Source organism: Hippopotamus amphibius, chromosome 2, assembly GCF_030028045.1.
Source record: "Hippopotamus amphibius kiboko isolate mHipAmp2 chromosome 2, mHipAmp2.hap2, whole genome shotgun sequence".
Classification (NCBI taxonomy): Eukaryota; Metazoa; Chordata; class Mammalia; order Artiodactyla; family Hippopotamidae; genus Hippopotamus; species Hippopotamus amphibius.
Genome location: NC_080187.1, coordinates 142,975,606 through 142,995,072, shown reverse-complemented (window position 1 = coordinate 142,995,072; position 19,467 = coordinate 142,975,606). Strand labels below are relative to the sequence as shown.

The window sequence follows — 19,467 nt, the reverse complement described above, 5'->3', positions numbered from 1 at the left end:
GCCCAGAGCTCTCTTGGGAAGTGAGGATGAGCCCGGGGCTGGGGAGGAGGGAGGAGCTGAGCCAAAGGTCCAAAGAGGTCCCTCCACCCAGCATGCTCTGATTCTGCAGTTTGAGAAGGAGATGATCTGGGGGAATTAAACGCTCAGAGAGGCTGCCAAGCATTTCTGAATGTGCTTCTCCTGATGCCAAGGAGGTCACTGCCCCAGGGACCAAGCCAGAGAGAATCTCACATCCATGCTCCCTCACTGACTCTGTTTGGTTCAGCAGTATTAGGAAACCCCACTTCTTTGGGATACGGAAGAGAGCCCCTTGGAAACTCTTTACCTTTTTAGGTACACACATTCCACTGAGAATGACGATGCCAGAAATACACATGCACGTAAACTCAAAATGTTGCATCCAGTTACAGGGCTCCTATAGACCTCCTGTCATCCACCCCAGGACACTCAGCAGACCTGTGGGCTCAGGGTAGGAAGCTGGCCTTGCAGGAATACGTCAGGTGAGTCCTGAACCACCTTCCCCTCAGGTGTGGGTGAGCAGAGTCCTGGGCTCACACTCAGGGCTCCCCACTGTGGTGCCCCCCACGTGCCAGAGGTCCCCGGATAGACAAGAGCGTCCTCTAGAGGCAGGACAAGGAGTCACTCATGACAATGACACCCACACTCATCATCATGGTCCCCTTTTCCTCATGTGACTCAGGGAGTCCTGGGAACCCCATCACATGACCCCGAGACGGTGACTACTGAAACCTTTGGGGAGGTGGATTGCTGCTGTATCCTCCAATAGTTGGATTAAACCCCTTTCAGACAGTTGACTGTGGTGTGGCGTGTGCATCCTGAGGAAATGAGGGGCTCCTGAGCCAGGGCTCTGCTGGGGGTGGGGCACTTCTCACAGTGAGGAGGAGAGGCCAGGAGCACGAGCACTGAGCAACGTTTATGGACGCGAGAGAGAGAGAGAGAGAGAGAGAGAGAGAGAGAGAGAGAGATGCGGAATCTGGCAAGGAAAAGCCATTCACAGCCTTGGGTACCACATTAAGCATTTGGGACTCCGTGGGAAGCCATGACTGAGGTGTAAACAGGGGACTAACATCCACTTACAGGGAAGCCTGTGGGATGTCCCCCCAGAATAGGAACGCGGCCGATGTGCAGCGAAGGGGGTTCCAAAACGTGAAAGAGGGACGCTGCACTCAAACTTACATTTACTGTAACAGGTCATATAGGTGCAACCTGAGAAGGAGTTACCCATTTAACTTCACTGTGACCGAGGCAGGGGACACGAGGGTGTGTTTGTGTGTCTGTTCTAACAACAGAGGAAGTTACCATGGCTGCCCTTTGACATCTGTGATGTGTGTATACAGAGGGCATGCAGGGTCTCCAGGAAATAATCTGGTTCCTCAGGGTCAGGACAGTGTGAGAGTCCCCAGGGAAGGGAAGGGAAGGGAGGAGCGATTCCCAGCCAGAGAAGGGCCGCTTGTATTCACTCTGCCCAAACGATCTCATGACCCGCACCTCACTGGGCACAACCTGTGGGGTGTGAAGACTCAGGCTGAGTCCTGCCCGCGCCCTTTTCGGCAGGATTAGGTGCCTTGCTCAGGAGCACACAGTCACTTAAGGGCAGAGCTGGGAGCAGAACCTGGGCCTCCAACAACCAGCCCACTGCTCCTCCTCCTCTTGCACCTCTGGGAGCCCCAGAAAAGACCCACCTGCTCCCAGGGAGTGATGTCCTGCATCCGTCGGGAAGAGGCACCTGAGCCAATCATGGCTAAAGCAGCATCACAGCTCAACACACACGCAAAGACAAAGCGCCCTCAACCCCTGGGCAGATAACAAGGGCAGACAGATGCCCAGGGATCCTGCAAACACTCCGCATCCGGCTCAGCCCAGCGCGATTTGATTAAGATGAGAGTGGCCCCCAAATAAGAAGGACGTTGGTCCCCTCTTCATGTGCCCTGGGATCTGACTGGGTAATAAGATAATCAGGCATTTGTGGGGTAGAGAATTCAGCCCTCAGGGAGGCCCCATGGAAGCCTCCATGTGCTGTGAGTTGTGAGCCTGTGGACGTGTCCCTGAGCAGCGACATGCCATCCTCACCATCTCTCCTTGAGGCCCAATGTACCTCTCTGCTGCCTCACTGTGGAGTCCCCCAGGGCACCACACACCCTGGGGAAATCCTTACAGACAGGGACGGCACTAGCCTGCCCTCAGGACACAGTGTGGTGAAAAGGACTCAGCCCAGAGCTCTTAAACACACTGACAATCTGAGGGCCAGAAGAGCAACAATTATTTAAGCATTCTTGGAAATGCCAAAATTTTCTTTCTTTTACTTTGTAATAATTTTTTCCTCTGGGCTTCAGAACAGACCTGCATTGTCAGCACAGCACAACCTCCCTCATTCCACCCTCCCTTCCCTCAAACACACCACACACACACACTCTCACACAAGAGGAACCCATGCAGGCAGGGTCTCCTGTGAGTTCATAGAGAGCCCAAGGCCCAGGGAATTGGAGCCCCTCCCCTGTGACACCTGGTGGGTGTGGGGGAACCTAGTTCCCCTGCAAGATGCAACAGGTGGATGAGCTGAGGTTGGTGGAGGGGCAGGGTGCTGGGGACGCAGCTGGAGAAAAGGCTCCTCTTCAAACAGTTCAGAGCCCTGGAGAAGCAGCCCAGCACATTGAGCTACACTTTCTTTGCCCACAGTGGATGCAAACAGAGCCCCTTGATCTCCTCAGCCAGTAGGCAGCGCCCTTGCGTCTGGTACCCAGCTTGGTGGAGACAGAAGCTCCCACCTCTGCCTGAGCCCTGGCACTCAGGTGCCTCTCCCATAGTGACCCCTGATGACCAGTAGCTGCCACCTAGAACCAGCTGCTGTAGAAGCAGCAGCCCCACTCCTTCCTCCATCACCAACCACACAAGTGAGGGCTCAGTTGGTGACTGTCGACATGTCACCAGGCTTTTACCTGGGGTCTCCAATGACATCACTTCCTCCCCCTCGCTCACCCATTTTACAGTAATTGTACCCAGAGCGGCAGGTCTAATTGAAACAACACGTGGACTTTCAAATATTTAGACAAATGGTCTGTGCGTCTCCATTCATGCTCTTGCTCTGGGACCCACAATATCCAGCCCCTGGCAATACCCTGGGGAGGTTTCCCCACAAAAGCCCAACCAGTTCATAATGGTTGGTTGAGAGATTTAAAAACTGCACGCGGACTTCCTAGGTGGTGCAGTGGTTAAGAATCTGCCTGCCAATGCAGGGGACAGGGGTGCAATTCCTGCTCCGGGAAGAGACCACATGCCATGGAGCAACTAAGCCCGTGCACCACAACGATTGAGCCTGTGCTCTAGAGCCTGTGAGCCACAACTATTGAGCCCCTGTGCCACAAATACTGAAGCCCACGTGCCTAGAGCCCATGCTCCACGAGAGAAGCTACAATGAGGAGCCCATGAACCACAATGAAGAGTAGCCCCTGTGCGCTGCAACTAGAGAAAGCCCATGTACAGCAACGAAGACCAAACGCAGCCAATAAATAAATAAACTTATAAAAAGCAAAGCAAAACAAAACAGAACCGCAGAGCCGGCACTACTGTCACTTCCAGCTGTCCCCACTAAAACCATGCTGTGTCCTGCGCCAGGGCTGAGCAGCAGAGGGAGATTTCTGTGAAGGACCTGGTGGTGATGGCCAAGGACATCAAAAGGCTAGAGCTGGACCCCAAACATTCCTGCTCCCCCTTCCTTGCTTTGTTATGTATCTGCCACCAACAATATCTGAAACAGTTTTCTTTTCAACCTGTAGGCTCTCCTGGATAAAAGGATCCCTTCAGTGTATGACTCACCATAAAAGGTGCTATTTTGTGAAAGTGTCTCTTCCTCATTCCAGGAAGATCTTTGCCTTCTAACAGGATTTGGCAATGCTGCATCTTCCCTATCGATACCTTCCATGGTTTAATGTGGAGTCTAATTATATCCCACCTCAGCCCAGTCTGACCCTCTGCAGAATTAACGAGCAAACAAACAGAGATGTGCAACACAATAACTGCAATGAGGAATACACTAGAAGGAACCAATAGCAGATTAATTGAGGCAAAAGGGCAAATAAGTGACCTGGAAGGCAGAATGGTGATAACCACTGATGTGGAAAAGAATAAAGAAAAAAGAATGAAAAGAACTGAAGACGGACTAAGAGACCTCTGCGACAATGTTAAATGCACCAACATTCGCATTATAGGGGTCCCAGAAGGAGAAGAGAGAGAAAGGACCCGAGAAAATATTGGAAGAGATTATAGTTGAAAACTTCCCTAACATGGGAAAGGAAATAGCTACCCAAGTGCAAGAAGCACAGAGAGTCCCAGGCAGGATAAACCCAAGGAGAAACACGCCAAGACATATAGTAGTCAAACTGACTACTGACAAACTGATTAAAGACAGAGAAAAGTTATTGAAAGCAACAAGGGAAAAACAACAAATAACATACAAGGGAACTCCCATCAGATTAACAGCTGATTTCTCAGCAGAAACTCTGCAAGCCAGAAGGGAGTGGCATGATATATTTAAAGTGAAGAAAGGGAAGAACCTACCACCAAGAATACTCTACCCAGCAGGGATCTCATTCAGATTCGAGGGAGAAATCAAAAGGTTTACAGACAAGCAACAGCTAAGAGAATTCAACATCACCAAACCAGCCTTACAACAAATGCTAAAGAAACTTCTCTAAGTGGGAAACACAAGAGAAAAAAAGGATCGACAAAAACAAACCCAAAACAATTAAGAAAATGGTAATGGGAACATACATATCGATAATCACCTTGAATGTAAATGGACTAAATGCACCAACCAAAAGACACAGACTGGCTGAATGCATACAAAAACAAGACCCACATATATGCTGTCTACAAGAGACCCACTTCAGACCTAGGGACACATACAGACTGAAAGTGAGGGGATGGAAAAAGATATTCTATGGGAATGAAAATCAAAAGAAAGCTGGAGGGACTTCCCTGATGGCACAGAGGGTAAGAATCTACCTGCCAATGCAGGGGACATGGGTTCGAGCCCTGGTCCGGGAAGATCCCACATACCGTGGAGCGACGAAGCCCGCATGCCACAACTACTGAGCCTGTGCTTTAGAGCCGGGGAGCCACAACTACTGAGCCCACGTGCCACAAATACTGAAGCCTGCACGCCTAGAGTCTGTGCTCCCCAACAAAGAGTAGCCCCCGCTCTCTGCAACTAGAGAAAGCCCGCACGCAGCAATGAAGACCCAACGCAGCCAATAAATAATAAATAAATTAATTAATGTTTAAAAAGAAAGAAAGAAAGAAAGCTGGAGTAGCAATACTCATATCAGATAAAATAGACTTTAAAATAAAAAATGTTACAAGAGACAAGAAAGGACGTTACATAAAGATCAAGGGATCCATCCAAGAAGAGGAGATAATAATTATAAATATACATACACCCAGTATAGGAGCACCTCAATACATAAGGCAAATGTGAACTACTATGAAAGAGGAAATGCAAGGCAGAAAGAAAGATACAGATGTAGAGAACAAAGATATGGATACCAAGTGGGGAAAGCAGGGAGGGTTGGGGGGGAATGAATTGGGAGATTGGGATACCAAATTGTACACTCTAAATATATGCTCTTTATTGTCTGTTAACTGTATCTCAATAAAAGTTCTTAAAAAAATAATAATATAATAAAAAAATAATAATTTATTCTATGGAAAAATAATTTTTCCCCAGTCTTTGAGTCAAGCTGTCACTCTGGGAAGATCATTCCTGTACATCCTATGGCTTGGCATGCCCTAGGGTACCCCAGTTTGAGAGGCAGAGAGGTGGTCTCCTCTCTGAAGTTCCCCCTGCCCTCCTCTGCAAACCTTTCTGGTTCCAAGTTCCTGACTTGAGGTGCAGAGACCAAGGATCTGGCGGAAGCTGCTCTGGAAAGGGAATTCCATGTGGCACAGGAGGCTCCCCCAGCGTAGACATTGTCATTTCCAGGAGGACTGACAGGGAGGCTGGGTGGTCCTCTCTGGGCACTAACAGGTCTGTCTCCCACCCCCGTGTCTCCCGCACAGACCCTGACAACTCGCTGAGTGTCAGCATCCCTGCACCGTCCCCGCTGCGGGTCCTCCTGGGAGCCCCCTCACCACGCCCTGCGACTTCATCGGCCCCATGCGCCCTGAGACCACCGCCCCCTCCACCCCAGAATCAAGTGGAGCCGCATGTCCAAGGAGAAGGAGGTGGTGCTGCTGGTGGCCACTGAAGGGCGGGTGCGGGTCAGCAGTGCCTACAAAGACAAGGCCACGCTGCCCAACTACCCGGTCATCCCCAGCGACCCCACCCTGGAAATCCAGAACCTGTGCTCCAAGGACTCTGGGATCTATCGCTGCGAGGTGATACACAGCATCAAGGACAGCGAGGCCACCCTGGAGGTGGTGGTGAAAGGTGAGAGCCTCCCACAGGGACCCTGCTTCACCTGCAAGAAGAACCGGAATGGCATCCTCACGGGTGTGCACCCAGGCTGGCTGGCTTTCAAATCCCAGCTCCTCCCCGTGAAGGTTTACCTCAGTCAAATTACTTAACTTTCAGTTGCTTCCTCTGTAAAACAGAGAGGATAAGTCCACTCTTTGTGGAATTTAAGTGAATTAAATACTCTGGGGCTACAGTCACGTGTAAAGGACAGTCTGTTCTTCCAACAAATCCTGTGATTTGGTTGCCCTGTGATCATCCCCATTTTATAGACAAGCAAACTGAGGTTAAGTGACTTGCCTGAGGTTTCTCTGGAGGTGAACCAGAGCAGTCTCCTGACTCTCCACCCAGGTGTCTTTTCCTGCCCTCACCTCCAGCTCCAGAAGCCAGAGAAAGGGATGAGGACTCCCCAGTTCCTTTTCTCTCGATGGACCAAAGAATTTGGTTGTGTCCTTGGTTGGCTTTAGGACTTCAGTCAGCACCAGATTTTTTTCTGTTGGGAGACTCTGCCGATGATGGGCCACTCCTGCCTGTGCCTGAAACAGGACTCCCCCCAGGATGCCGCTGCGCTGAGGGTGCGTGGAGCTGTGAGTGTCTCTTTCTGCAAAGCAAATATGGGGTCCTGGAGTGACAAGAAAAAATGATAAGGAGGCAGATTTTAGTTCAAGTCAAAGAACTTTCCAATTATCAGAATTATCACAGGTTTCCAAGAAGATGCCTTGTGAAGTAGTGAGCTCCCCGTTACTGGAGCTGCTCCAGCAAAGGCAGAAGGACCAGGTGCAAATGTAGAGACAGGATCCACCCATCAGCTAGAGGCACAGCCCAGTCCCCTTGACTAAGTCCCCTTGACTCTTACCCTAACTCTGCAAAAGCCTGGGTGATGGGAGGCTGTGCCTGAGCTGCTCTCTCGCCCTCGTGTGTCTTGCAGGCATCGTGTTCCATTAGAGAGCCATCTCCATGCACTACACCCTGAACTTCAACAGGACACAGCGGGCCTGCCTGCAGAACAGCGCCATCCTCACCACGCCCGAGCAGCTGCAGGCCGCCTGCAAGGCCAGCTTCCACCAGTGCAACACCAGCTGGCCGGACGACCAGACTGTCAGGTGAGCGAGCCCCAGGCCACCATCAGAGTGTGGGCACGATGGGTTGGAACATTGACCAGCGCTGAGCTGATGCCAGCCTGACACTGAGGCCAACCTCGGCTGGGGCTGGAGGGACACCTTAACCAGTTCTAGGTCAGGCCCCGATGACCTGTCCCAAATCCTTGGTCCTCTGTCCTGCCGTGGAGTGAGTAACCACTAGCAACACTGCCCTACAGGAACATTTTCTCCCTGAAAATTACACATCATTATTCTTCCTACTCATTTTTCTCTTTGCCACTATTTCTTCACTTACTTCTTTCTTAAACTTTGGGGGTTATGTATTTTGTGAATAACTTTACATTCTGTTTGCTTTTTTTTTTTTAAGGTGAAAATTGGTTGCTTTTATTTATTGTGAAAACAACTGTATGAAATGATTTGCAATTCAAAATGTGGAAAACTGCTTTGAATAGCTGGGAATAGCTAGAGCATGGGAAAACATATGCAAACAACCTTCACTGCCTCCAGAGTAGACTCTACTTATTTATCTCAGATGACATCAGAGTAGCAATGGCAGCCTCTGGTAAATGGAGAAACAGCAGCAACGTCCTACAGTGAAGCTGTGATGAATTACTAAGCTGAATTGTTCACTTCACTAATCCTACAACTTCCCTACATTTATCTGTCTATACACTCCTACTTCCTACAGGACAAACACCTAGCAAAGTGGTTCCAAAAGACAAATGAGGTAGAAATTCAGTTATATTTGTCTGTAAGACAAATCCAATAGAAGGCAGCTGAGGAAACTGGGAACTACTGCAAAGTTTTACTATCTAGTCCAGGTGATGAAAACAAAATTTTTCTTTCACTGCTGACGGCTCTCAGGAATGAAATTAAGTATCAAAACCCTCCTCACTTCTCTAGGAGTGATTCCAGCTCTTCTTGCAAGGAGCTGAGCTGCTCCTTTTCTCGGTCCTCCTTTTGTTTCAGTTCATCCAGCACAGCCTGAAATCTGTTCTTAAGAGCCAGGTTTTCCACTTTCATGATGAGATCCTCCTGTGGCTTTGCCCTGTCCTGGATCTCTTGGAGCGTGCCTTTCATGTTATCAGTCTGTTTCTGAATTCCCATAATCAGCTGATTGGTTCCCTCGTTTTCTTGGTGCTGTTCATCTGATTCATTTAGCTTGTCCTGTAGCTGCCTTTCCAGATCTTCCTCAGTGTCAATGATGTTTCTATCTTCTTCGTCTTGATGCTGTGTCTCATCTTCATCTTTGCTGCTGCTGAGGTCATTGAATACCTCCCGAAGCTCATCATGTTCTAATGAGTCATGGCCCTGCCTGTGGCCAGACATTCCTGGGGAAGACATATCAAGGCCTTGATTTTCTGTTTCTTTTGTTTTGTTTTCAGCAATTATCTCCCAACGGGTACTGACAGCTTCAGCATCCGTGCTCAGCAACCGCTTTACTTCTTTTTCCACACCTGGTGACTCAACAGACCTCTTCTTTGCTCTCTTACGGAACCTTCTCTTTCTGACATTTTTTAGAGGCAGAGTTCTGTTTGCTTTTAATGAGGCAAAACATACGTAAAGTAAGCTCCATGGCCCATTGCTCCCTGAGCGCGGCTGCTGAGGGCTGGGCTGCACAGTAAGACAGACAGACCTGCCTTCGAGGGATCAATCCTGTGAGTGAGCCCAGGGGCCTGGCCTTCCCTCCAGGACTGTAAGGTCCCCCAGTGGCTCCAGAGCAAATATTTGGTCCCAAAGATTTGTCTCCCCCGTAGCCCTGAGAGGCTGTGTGCTGTGAGGGAGGGGTGGGGTTTCCCCAGAAGGAGAGCAGGGTTTACCTGAGAGCTGACCCAGGAAGCCTGGTAGAGGGAGGAGGAAGAGCAGGGCAGGGAAGGCACCCAGTCAAGGCATCTTTGTTTGTTTTCAAAATCACACCGGGTTCCCTGTGGGTACCTGAAGCTTCCTCCCCCCACCCAGCTCTGGGAAAGGGTGTGGAGCGCAGAGCGCAGGTGGGTCCCGGGAGCTGCACTGTCTACACACAGCTCCCATCAGGCAGGAGCCGACGCTGCTCCCGGGGCTCTTATTCCTCAGCACGTGCAGCTACAGGTGAGCAGGGACCCCGGAGTCCCAGGAGGAAGGGCCCAGGGGAGGCGGGCTGCACAGGAGGGGCTGCGGCCACACGTGGGCCCTTCCAGCTCAACGGATGTTTAAGAAGCGCCTGCTCTGGGCCAGGCGGGACCAGAGCCTGAGGACCCACCTGAGCAAGGCCCGGCCCGTCCTTGAGAGACCCTGGTTGAAGGCAGGGTGGCCCACGACCTGCCCATCAGCACACCTGCGGGGCGTGTCCACAGCGGGGAGGGCAGGTGTCCTGGAGCAGGGACGGAGGATGGGGGGCAGGCAGGACACCGGGTCTGAGTGGGGGGTGAAGGGGGCATCTTCGTGGAGGAGGCGGGAGAGGCGGCCCAGGGAGGGGAGAGCCCGAGCCCCAGCCTGAGGAGTGGGGGCGGCTTGGCTGGGGGGGCAGGAACGTGTGGGAGGCAGGGGGTGGCCCTGAGATTGGGCCCCTCAGAAGGGCTGGTGGTACCGGGGACCGAGGACAGCGTGTCAGCACCTCGACTCCCTGCAGAGCCCTGTTCTCACCGTGCTGAGCAAGGAGCGCTTTAGAAGCACCTGTGCCCACATTCCCCGGGGCCCCGGGGCTCCCTGTAAGAACTGCTTCAGCCCCTCTGGGTCGGAGGCCGAGTCTGCAGGGCCCCGCCCCCACCCAGCGGCTTGGAAGCCCCTGGAGGGCACAGCCTGGCCCTCAGGATGCTGGGTTCTGGGCCTGGCCAGGCCTGGGGCTCCTGCTAATGGGGGAGCCAGGCCTGCTGCAGCCACCTGCTGAGTCCGGGGTGGCAGGGGCCTGGGGAGACGCACCCACTGCCCCACTTCAGCCCTGGGAGTCAGGGTGTGAGCAGGGAAGGCCCGGGTCACACAGGGCACCTGGATTCGGCCCCACGTCCCCACTCTGCACCTGTGCCTGCAGGACAGCGTGTGGGGACACAACTCGGTGGAAGACGCCAGGGCAACCATGGAGCTCTACCGAGTCTCCAGGAGAATTCGAGACCAGTGAGGGCTGCCCGCCTGCTGCTACTCAGCCCCCTCCCCAAAGACGAGACCCTCCGTCTCTTCAGAATGACTCTCTTACTTTTGAAAAACGCATTTTTAGCAATAAAGTGGCTGTATATTTTCTCTACTCCCTCGGATCCTCCTCCTGTCTTTTTCTTTCCTCTCTCTGAGCCGGGTGTCGGTGGACACCACCCAGCACTCAGAGGACAAGGAACACGTGACCTGGGCTCGGGGCAAGTGTCAATTTCCTTAACATCCTGACTCGTGTGGGTCCAGGAACAAGTCCATGTGACTTAATATCCCTGGTCTCTGCCTCCCTTTTCCAGCTGCGTTAATGCCCAGAAGGGTGGCATTATTTCCTGGGGGTGGCACCCTGCTCAGAGGTCATTCATCACATCTTAAAATTGGTGCCGGGGCACTGGTGAGCTTTGAGGCAAAGGTAATGGGGGTGGGATGGGTGCCACCCCTGGTGACCTTCAGCAAATCATCCCTTCCTCTTACTTGTAAAACGAGCAAGTAAAAGTAGTGGACTCTGGAGTCTGTAGGAACGAAGTTGAAATGCGGGTTCTGCCCTTTAGTAGCTGTGTGAGCTAGGGCGAGTTACTCAACCTCTCTGTGCCTCAGTTTCTCCATCTGTAAAGCAGGGAACTCTAACAATTCATAGGGTTCTTGTGAGATGTTAATACAAAGCCCCCAGCACCAGGCCTGTTGCAGCTCAAGCAGGCACCAAATGTCAATAACTGGTGATTATTCTCTCCACCACCTGCTGCTGTAGCTGACCAGCTGTCCTCTGCTGCAGGGCCCGGCCCTGAGAAGGAAGGGTGTGTGTAGGGCATGTGGAGAAGAGTCCAAACCAGAGGAGTGACTGCTCAATCGGTTGCACAGTTGTTTTTTTAATCCATGTCTGGATCCTATCTCAGCGCCACTGAACCAGAATCCCTGGTGGGGTGGGGGTGGGGAGCGGGGATTGGCAGGTGCCTGTTAGTATTGTCACCTCCACAGGTGACTCTGATGCCTAAGACACTGGAATCACCTCAGGAGCTTTTTAGCAGCCTGGTACCTAAAGCACCATGTTCTCGCACAGGACCAGGGTCAGCACCACCTGGGGGCTGCCAGGCCCCATCCCAGAGTTTCTGATTCAGCAGGACTGGGGTGGAGCCCAGGAATCTGCATTCTCAGCAAGTGCCCCGTTGAAGTTCTGCTGCTGGTCCGGGGACCCTGCTTTGAGAAGCACTGCCCGAGCATCAGGTGACTGTGATGTGCAGCCACGGATGAGCCCTGGCCTAAGGGCTGAGCACCTCCAGGGGGCTCCTGTCACTGTCCAGCCTTGCCACCCCTCCCCCCATCCCCCCATCTCCTTTGGCTGCCTGTTCATGCAGAGAGAGGGCAAAGTGCTGCAGGATGTGTCCTAAACAGCCCACTGCATGGATGAGGGACACAAAGTGAGATTAAGAACTCAAGGGATTCAGGGCTTCCTAGGTGGTGCAGTGGTTGAGAATCTGCCTGCCAATGCAGGGGACATGGGTTCGATCCCTGTTCCATGAAGATCCCACATGCTGCGGAGCAACTAAGCCCATGCGCCACAACTACTGAGCCTGCGCTTTAGAGCCCGTGAGCCACAACTATTGAGCTCATGTGCTGCAACTACTGAAGCCCACGCGCCTAGAGCCCATGCTGCGCAACAAGAGAAGCCATGGCAATGAGGAGCCCGCGCACCGCAACAAAGAGTAGCCCCCACTCACCGCAACTAAGAAGAAAACCCACGCACAGCAAAAAAAGACCCAACACAGCCAATAAAATAATAAATAAATAAATAAATAAATTTATATACATATAAAAAAAGAACTCAAGGGGTTCAAATAAAGGCCGACCCGACCCTACATCCACTGCTCTTCACTCAGACGGCTTTACAATGGCGGTGCCTCCCGTTTGTGCCGCTGACACCTGGGAACCTGGTGTGAGAGGGTGGGGAGGAACAGCCTGACCTCTCAGGGTTCTCTCCTTCCCCGTCTCCCCAGTGTCAGGGTCCTGACCTCTGCTGTTATGATTGTTATGAACCTCGGAAGCTGCTGGGTGCAGCTGCATGTCTGGCTGTGACCGGCCACCCGGTGGAGCCCTTGGGCCATCTCTCCCCCAGGCAGCCTTGCAGGCAGAACCAGCCTGAGGGGACACTCTGGCAGGAGGTGTGAGGGGCTGGGTCTTTAACATGGTTGGGGGCTGCTCCAGGGACCCTCTAGGCTGTCCTCACTCAGCCACTGAGCTGAGGCTCAGAGGGAGCCGGGGCAGTGGTGCAGCCTGGCCTGGAAGGTGACCCCAAGCTCTGACTCCCAGACTCCTGGAAGTTCCTTCCAGGGCTTCAAGCTTCCTTGAAAGAAGAGGAAGCAGGATTCCCAGGGGAAAAGCTTTCCCAAAGGACATCTCTAAGCTGACTTCCTGCTTCTGGTTCTGGGGTTTGGATGCCCCCAGGGGTGAGAAAAGCTGGGGAGGCACCCACCCTGCCTCCCAGGTGGGCCCCGAGCTGAGGGTCAGGCCCCAGAGGGCAGCGTGTGCTGTGGCCCCGCCCCTCTCCCGGGCTCCTTGCCTCCTGCACAGCCAGCTTCTCAGTGGGGGGAGGCAGTCAGGTGGGAAGCACAGGGGTTGATGCTCTCGAGAGACCCCAGCGTCCGTCAGCCCACCTGGCTGGAGTGTCTCCCTCTGTGAGCTCAGGGTCCCCGTCCATCAGAGGGGCTGAGAAGGGGGCTGAGACCCCACAGGCAGGGGGCCCAGCACCAGGCTGGGGGTGGTGGGGACCCATAAACAGCACCGTCACCGCTGACCCCGATGAAAGGAAGAGCTGCTCCTGCTGCCCCTCTAGATGCCTGACCTAGCCGGGTCCCCACACACCTGGGGCTAATGCCTGCAAATGATGGGTTTAGGTACCGATGTTGTGAAGGACGGAGGCAGGGAAGGTGCTGTTTGTTGAGCGGCTGCTGTGTGAGTAGTTCTGGGCTCTGTGCTTCACACATGTCATCTTACGCTCTTCTCCGGGGACCCTGCCGGGGGCTGGTTTATGTCCCATCTTACCAGTTAGGAACTAAGCCTGACTCCTTAGCTCAAGCAGACCCGCTCCTGGTGGCCCAGAGCAGCTCCTCAGAGAGCAGACCTAGGACATAGCCAGGAGCCCTGCTCTTACCTTGTGGCTCTACTCATCCCTCGGCAACTTCTGCCTCAGTCTCTTCTTCTGTAAAATGGGGATATTTTACAGGAGTCCCAACCCCCGGAGCTGTCATGGGGACACATGCGGCCACAGTGAAATCTGCCCCAACCTGTTCAGGCATCAGCTGGAATCTCCTCTCCATGGAGGTCACACCCTGCTGGGCTTTTGCCTTCATTCCTGAAAAGTGCAGGTCAGGGTCCACCCCAGGCAACAGGGACAAGGGAGAGTTGGGCTTCTCAGCACCACCTTGCCTTCTGGTCTCTTCTTCCCAAGCCCTTTAGCTGCCTCACTGTGCTTCCCCAGGGGAGTGTCCAGCCCCCTTTACTCCCTGATCCACCCCCCAGTCTCCCTCTGCCCCACTGCTGCCAGCGTTCTGCCCTGGGCCGTCCTCCTGGGCCAGGGACAGGGTGCATGTCCTCAATTGTACCTCATCTCAGCTCACAGATCACCTGCCCTGGTGCCCTTCCTAGGCTCCCAGCACCCTGGGGACTGTCTCTGCTCCAGGGCAGGAGGCCCCGGGAGTGACTCTGCTGTCCTGGGTGGTGAGAACCAGTTCCTGAGACCATGATAGACCCTGGCAAGATGGCAGTGTGAGGAGGGGGAGGAGGAATGGGCAGTGGGGGTTTTCTTGCCAGGTATGGTCCATCTGGCTTCGCAGTCATGACTGGGTACTCCTGCCCTGTGCTCTCACCTGAGCCCGTGGGAAGGTCCTGCCGCCTCCCCTCCTGCCCCAGGTGGGCCTGCGGGTGAGCCTAGGGAGGGGGAGGTGAGGAGTGTGGTCAGGGCCTCTGCTCCCAGGCTCACACCCCAAATGCCTAAGGGGCCCGTCCAGGAACACGTGAGTGACCCCGGCCTGATGTCTGTCAGAACCGGGAGTGCAGGCCCAGCTGCACAGGGCAGTTGCCACTCAGCCCAGCTGACCTCGGGTGTGCAGAAATGCTGGCCCATGGGAACATCTTCAGGACTGCATCTGGACCACAGGCCCCTTGTTGGAGACCTGAGCCCTAGTCCACCTCCCACCTGCCACCTACATGTAAGGCCAGACACTATAAAACTCCTAGAGGAACACATAGGCAGAACACTCTATGACATACGTCAAAGCAACATCCTTTTTGACCCACCTCCTAGAATCATGGAAATAAAATCAAGAATAAACAAATGGGACCTCATGAAACTTAAAAGCTTTTGCACAGCCAAAGAAACCACAAACAAGACTAAAAGGCAACCCTCAGAATGGGAAAAAATAATTGCCTATGAAACAATGGACAAAGGATTAACCTCCAAAATATACAAGCAGCTCATGCAGCTTCATACCAAAAAAGCAAATAACCCAATCCACAAATGGGCAGAAGACCTAAAGAGACATTTCTTCAAAGAAGACATACACATGGCCAACAAACACATGAAAAGATGCTCAACATCACTCATCATCAGAGAAATGCAAGTCAAAACCACAATGAGGTATCACCTCACACCGATCAGAATGGCCATCATCACAAAATCTGGAAACAACAAATGTTGGAGAGGGTGTGGAGAAAAGGGAACTCTCCTGCACTGTTGGTGGGACTGTAAGTTGGTACAGCCACTATGGAAAACAATTTGGAGGTTCCTTAAAAAACTACACATAGAACTACCATATGATCCAGTCATCCCACTCCTGGGCATATACCCAAAGAAAACCATAATCCCAAAAGAAACTTGTACCATCATGTTTATTGCAGCACTATTTACAATAGCCAGGACATGGAAGCAACCTAAATGCCCATCAACAAATGAATGGATACAGAAGATGTGGCATATATACACAATGGAATATTACTCAGCTCTAAAAAGGGATGAGATGGAGCTATATGTAATGAGGTGGATAGAACTACAGTCTGTCATACAGAGTGAAGTAAGTCAGAAAGAGAAAGACAAATATTGTATGCTAACTCACATATATGGAATCTAAAGATGGTACTGATGAACTCAGTGACAACAACAAGGACGCAGATACAGAGAATGGACTGGAGAACTCAAGTTTTGGGAGGGGGCGGGGGATGAAGGGGAAGCTGAGACGAAGCGAGAGAGTAGCACAGACATATATATACTACCAACTGTAAAATAGATAGTCAGTGGGAAGTTGTTGTATAACAAAGGGAGTTCAACTCGAGGATGGGAGATGCCTTAGAGGACTGGGACGGGGAGGGTGGGGGGGACTCGAGGTGGGGGGGGAGTCAAGGAAGGGAGGGAATACAGGGATATGTGTATAAAAACAGATGATTAGGGCTTCCTAGGTGGTGCAGTGGTTAAGAATCCGCCTGCCAATGCAGCGGTCACGGGTTCGATCCCAGCTCCAAGAAGATCCCACATGCCGCGGAGCAACTAAGCCCGTGGGCAAAAAAAAAAAAAAAAAAAACAGATGATTGAACTTGGTGTACCCCCAAAAAAATAATAAACAAAAAAAAAGGGAAAAAAAATAAAAACAGAAGGGAAAAAAAAAAAAAAACCAGAACAAACCCCATAAAGTTCCTTATGTGCTAATACGAAATAGTTCTAAAATACAGTGGTAAGTAGGGTACAGAGAGTGTGAAAGTTATGCTATTGTCTGGGTAAAAGGAGGAAAACAATTTATATAAATACACGTATATATGTGCGTTAAAGTTTTGTGAACGTGTACACATGACCCAGGGAACACTGATCGGCTCCAGGGAAGAAAACTGAGTAGCTGGAGGAGGAGGGTAGGAGAGAGACTATTCACTGTGTCTTTTGAATTTGCATACATAATACATCACTTATCTATGATATGTGGTGTATTATCGATGCAAAAAATTGTTTTTAATAGCAACTCAGCCCCAGACTGCCTTCTCCATCTAGAGAAGGACTCTTACTCACAGGCAAGTAATAATAAACGAAGATAAGTTACACAACTAAGCACACATCAAACACCTGGGGCACCTGGTTTCTCATGGCTCTTGGTGGCACTGGAAAAGCCGTTCCTTCACTCACCGCTTGTCCTCTTCCATCACTTTTCTTTTGTCACAGCCCCGGAGGTTGACAAGGGTCACGGTATCACAGAGAAGTGCATCCTTCACTTCTCGATCAAGGCATGAGTCAGTGGTGAAGCTCGGAGAGTGGTTTACCTGCCGGGAGAAGGCATTATCCATCCCCTTCCTAGACCACCTGAGCAGGTCATGATTCTTGCAGGCCCAGCTGGAGGGTCTAGGAGAGACATCCCCCTCCAGTGGCTTTAGCCAAAGAAGCTGGATGTTCTCACTTCCAAGGCCACAGGACTCTGCCACAGAGATCCCTCCAGTGTACAGGCTGCTGAGAGCAAATCAGACAGCCTGACTCTATAGCGATAGTGTCCTTACAGGCAAGGCTTACACGAGGAACGTTTGGGATCCAAGGTCTGGGTTCCTATGGTGGAGGCCAGAGACCACCAAGATTGGACTTAGCAGGTCAGAAGTGCCGATGTCTTACACCTTCTGCTACATCCTATCCACCCTAAGGCCTGTGCGTCCGCCATTCCATGTTCCACCAGCTGAGTACACTCCTATCCCAGGTGTCCTGTTCAGGGGCAGACCTTGGTTTTGCAAAGCCTGGGAGATGATCCTCACCTCCAGCAGCCAGGGCTTCAGTGTGTGGTCCAGCAAGATGTCAAAACCAAGGATCTCAAATCAGGCACATGTACCTCCACTCAGATATTAGGGAAAACAGGTTCGGCAGTTGTGGCGAAGAACAGAATGTGCCGAGATGCTGGTTTTGATGATGATGTCCTCGATGTCTCCCCTCAGCTCTCGGGGGTCGTAGCTGTGCTCTCGCAGCCAGGCGTTGAGTGTTGACAGCTTCCTGTGAGGCCCAGGGGTCAAAGGAAGACCAGCGGAGCCGGGCTGCAGGCAGGAGGCTCCCTAACACTAACCCTAATTCCATGCCTAGGTTCCTTGCTCTTTAAGGGGTTGCTACCAGCTTGGAGCAGGGCTTAATTATAGGGTGGGGTTTGGGGCTGCACTTGGTAGTCAGGCACAGGACAGGGGTCTGTGAAGGTTAAGCCAGCTCAACCTCCCAAGGGCCAGCTCAGTTTCATGGGCTGCTGAGACCGTGGGGCTAAAGGGCAGAGAAAGAGGAGAAAGCAGAGTAGAGCATACCTTTCACTGCCCACAGCATCCTCCCGGACAATATGCTCCCTGTGTTTGTGGGTAGCATAGTTGGTCAGGTGCATGCAGACGTCATCCTGGGAAGAGAGTGGCCCTGTGGCCTCTGGCTGCTTCCACATAGTTCTTCCCTCCAGCCCTGCGTTGCCTTTTGATGACCCACCCCTCCCCAGGGTGACTCCTCTCCTCTCCCTCTTCAGGGAGGACTGTTCTGTAGGCTCCCAGGGAGGGGGGGTGTCCTTCCTGCAGGTGTGGCTTTTCTGCAGTCAACCCCCCGCCCCGCCCCCACCACGTGCTCTCCTCCTACTCCTCCTAGCCAGGTGCCCAGGCACTCCAGGTTTCACTCCTTGTTCATGGGTGACAAGCTAGCTGCATGACAAGCCCCTGTACCCGGTTTCTCCACAGAACCTCAGTACTCGTGGCAGTGGAAGAGGGTGCTGCCCTGCACCGTAGGGTTGCTGGCTGCCCTCGTTTTTTTTTTTTTTAAGGATGTTGTTTGTTAAGATTGTTTTCATGTGGACCGTTTTTTATAGTCTTTATTGAACTTGTTACAATATTGCTTCTCTTTTATATTTTGGTTTTTTGACCATGAGGCATGTGGGATCTCAGGTCCTTGACCAGGGATTGAACGCGCACCCCCTGCATTGGAAGGCAAAGTCTTCACCACTCGACCTCCAGGGAAGTCCCCCAGCTGGCCTCCTACAGGTGGTTGTGCCTGGGCTCCACGTAGGGCATGGTGGCAAAGCGGGCCAGGCCCTCCTCATACGTGAAGATCCGAAGAGGGTCACAGGATGTGATCAGGATGTAGATTCGCATGTCAAACTTGAAGCCGTCAATGAGGAAGGGCTGAGAGCAGCAAACCCACAAGGGGAAAATAATAATACGGTGGTTTCTCAGTATCTGCAGGGGACTGGGTCCAGGACCTCCCCAGGGATACCACACTCCGCGCATGGTCACGTCCCTTGTACAAAATGGTGTCAGCTCTGCGCATCCACGGGTTCCACATCTGCACAAACAGAGGGAGGGCCGACGACTTTTGAAGTACTTACTCTGTCCCATAAACTGTTGTAAGCACTTCAAATACATAATAAGTCATTTAATTTTCACAGCAACCATATGAGATACTGTTATGTGATATAACTGAATGCATATGTCCTAATATAAAACCCTTTTGTAAGAGTGATGCCATCCACAATAAAAATAATGATTTATCCTTTAAATAGGTAATAACTGAATACATACTTTTTCTTTAAATATCACTCTCATCAGTTTCATGGGTAAGTAAAGTGTATGTTATCAGTATACTATGATCTATATAGGTCAGTCCAGTAGCGAGATCAGGAACAGTGTTCCTTCAATTTTTTTAGCTGTGAACACATAAAATGCTATACAAGGGACAAATTTTTAAGACAATGCATATGGTGAATAGACTGCTATAATCTAATATAGCATACAGCAATTGCTAAGAGATATATTTAC

The 19,467-nt window shown here is 51.8% G+C and overlaps 2 pseudogenes; one reads left to right on the top strand and one right to left on the bottom strand.

Annotated features, from left to right (window-relative positions):
* Window positions 1–2,559: 2,559 nt before the first annotated feature.
* LOC130844528 (aggrecan core protein-like) lies at window positions 2,560–7,576 on the top strand (annotated as a pseudogene).
* A 9,188-nt stretch (window positions 7,577–16,764) lies between these two features.
* LOC130844526 (tubulin polyglutamylase TTLL13-like) lies at window positions 16,765–18,939 on the bottom strand (annotated as a pseudogene).
* Between the last annotated feature and the right edge of the window lie 528 nt (window positions 18,940–19,467).